Source organism: Pinus tabuliformis, chromosome J (assembly GCF_031772625.1).
Source record: "Pinus tabuliformis cultivar Carrire ecotype Pingquan chromosome J, CPIR1, whole genome shotgun sequence".
NCBI classification, from domain to species: Eukaryota; Viridiplantae; Streptophyta; class Pinopsida; order Pinales; family Pinaceae; genus Pinus; species Pinus tabuliformis.
The window spans coordinates 1287862897-1287866328 of record NC_142295.1 but is presented as its reverse complement, the minus strand read 5'-3'; positions in this window follow the sequence as shown (position 1 = coordinate 1287866328).

The window sequence follows — 3432 nt, the reverse complement described above, 5'->3', positions numbered from 1 at the left end:
TGCTTCTCTAAAATAAAAAAGGGACAAATGTGAAGGGTCAGAAAGAGGTAAGCATTCATAACTTTAAGTTTTAAAATTGTATAGTCATCAACTATGAAAACATATTTCTTAATGAATTTCTTTTCTGTTGTGTAGATTTAATTGTCAAAGAACTTCAAGATCATCGTGAACAACAAACAAATGAAAGGAAGAAGTCGTACAAGCATCTAAAGAAGTGTTATGATAATCCAAATAAATATTTGGGTTTGATAATTAATGGTATGGACCAGAAGAAAACACTTTTACCACATTTTGTTTGCACACCCAAAAATTTACAGGAGGAAAATTTTATTCAGTTTCACTTGGTCGGTTGTATAGACTTCAATGGGAAAATGTTGCCAAGGGTGTACTTCACATCTCCAAATATTCATAATGATGCAAATCTTACCATAACCATAATTCATGATGTGATTTCTCATTGGTCTAGTGCTCTTCCTAAAGTTTTGTATCTACAATTGGACAACACTTGCCGTGAAAAAAAAAAACAAGTTGTTTTTGGATATATAAACATGCTTGTTGAATTGAGAATTTTTCAAAAATTAAAGGTTGGTTTACTTATTGTTGGGCACACTCATGACCATATTTATTAGATGTTCAGTCGTTTTTCAATCATATTGAGGAGGAAGCAAGTTGGGAGCTTGCCATCACTAATTGAATGTCTTAAGAAATCATACATGCCGGAGCCTACTTTTGATGTGTTGGAAGAAAATGTTGACATGTGAAGGTTTATTCTGGGATCATATGGTGAGGGGAAATTCATTGAACAACTTAATGGCATTAGCTTCCAACATCAATTTTGTATCAAAAAATTTGATGGGAAAACACTAATATGGGGCAAGAAGTATTCAACTACTGCAGAATGGGCACCATCATCAGGTTTGCAATTTTTGAAGTTCATTCCAGATCATCCAATATTTGCATCAAAAATATTGTTATTACAATCAGTTGGTGAAGTTCAGAATGCACGCAGACAAAATACAGATATAAATTATTCTGATTTCCTAGAAGAAATTAAAAAATGTATTAGATATACATATGAGTATTTTGACGTTGCTGATTCAGTTTGGTGGGAGTGATTTTTCAATAATCAAAGTGATATCATTTCAACAACAACAAATGAAGATATACCTTTGAAAAATCCATTTATTTGGCCACAAAATGTGTCAAATGAACATGAGGAAAGAAACATTGTTGAACAACAACAATCTCAAGGTATTATTAATTCTTCACAGGCAGAGGAAAGAGAGATGTATATTGGTTCCAGAAGATCTCGTGCACAACATGAAGCCATGGAAGACCTTTACAGGGGTTCAGTACATGATATTAAGGAGGGTTGCATGATTGCAGTGCTAGCAGATGGAGATCTCAATGGCTATCCATTCTGGGTTGCTAAAGTTATAAAGGTCTTTACAGAAAATGAGGATGTTACAAGTGTTGAAGTACATTGGTATGCCACAAATACACACCCATTCAATGGTGTGTATAAGCTAGAGATGGTAGTTGACAAAAAAAATGGCAGAAAGAGAAAAATAAAGGGTACAAATATAAATCGTCGCCGCACAGACATATTAAAATTGGAGGATGTTGACATATTTGTTTATGACTTTAGTTTAACAAAGAGAGGAACTCCTCGCTTCAAGACAATAGAGATTCTGAAAAGGTTTTTACCAGAAGGAACAATGTTGAGATGGGAGTCTGTTGAAACGAGGCGTAGATCTAGAAGAATTTTGAAACCTGAAATGTTGGGCATGCATGTGGACTCAGATGGGGCACTAGTTGATGAAAGAGAAGAATATGGAACATCCTCGTCAGCATCCAGTCACTCATCTGAAGATGTGAATTTTGATGGTGTGCAAGAAAATATGAGTGATTTTGAATAATTTTTTAAGATAGTTTATATAACTGATGTATGCATCGTATCTTGAAATAAAATTGATGATTTCCATATGGTGTTAAATGAGAAGTTGCAAGGCATTTTTATGTTGTTGGATTATATGTCTTAATTATGGTAATTTTTATTGTTTAAAATATCTACAACACAATATTAAATTAGAGATGTAATGTATGTTTTATTCAATATACAAATAATGACTTTTGAATTCATTTAGTGATGTAATTCGTTCATAATGTCATGGTTTTTTAATTTTATAGTTGAAAAAAATTCAATTTCTTTTGTATTTAACATGTTATGGTTCAAAACATGTTGTATTTATACTTAGGAAAGAAAAATGACATTCTACTAAAAAACATTAATGTGTTTTTTCCTCATAAACAATTTTGTTTGGCACATAAAAATTTGGTTTTACTAACATTTTTTAAAAAGTTTGAAAATTGACCCTAAAAAAAAATTCATTGTTCCAGTATCATTACTTTCGTTTTGAAGCTATATTTTGCATGAAAATTTCGAGTCACTGCCATTTTTAAAACATGTTCAAAATTGACCCCTAAAAAATAAAATCATCGTTCCAGTATAGACACTTTTCATTTTTAGCATTGTTTTTGATGTTTTTTCGGGGTTTTTTGGCTAGAGTTCCCGTTTTGAGTTTATAGTTCCTGTTTCAAAGTTTACATAGTTTTCTATGCCCAAAAAATATCTTAACAACCCCAAGTCAGTCATTTCAAATTCATTCTTCATGACTTGTTTCAAATGAGCGATGAGGAAATCATCACTACCCATAAAAATTAAATCATCTACATGTGAGACAACAATGAGAATCTTACCATCATTATATTTGATGTAGAGAGTAGGCTCACCATCACACTTGCTGAAACCATTGTTCAACAAGTAGGCATTTTTCCTTCTATACCATGCACGCGGTGCTTGCTTCAGCCCATAAAGAGCTTTCCTCAATCGATACACTTTGTCTTCTTGACCTTCTACCTCATAACTAGGCAGTTGTGCCACATACACCTCCTCTTTTAGCACTACATTCAAGAACGTTGACTTTACAACCATTTGATACACTTTCCATTTATGTTGCGCGAAAATCGCCACAATTGTACGCACTGTCTCCATCCTCGCTATTGGCACAAACATCTCTGAATAATATCTTCCATGATGATGCTAGTATCCTTTGACAACTAGCCTTGCTTTGTGCCTTTCAATCTTCCCATCGACATTGCTCTTGGTCTTATAGACCCACTTCATTCCAATGACTTCTTTTCCTTGCGGAAGGTTCATTAACTCCTATGTGTCGTTCCTTTCTATTGCTTCTATTTCTTCCTCCATTGCCGCAACCCATTTTTCATCTTTGACTACGTCTTCAAAATGGATTGGGTCATCTACATGACAAAACAAAGCAAATAATGAATTTAGACCAGCACTGCGATCAACCTCATCTTGCTCATAAATTTCATTTAGATTTCTGAATTTTGGTCTTCTTGTGCTTGCTG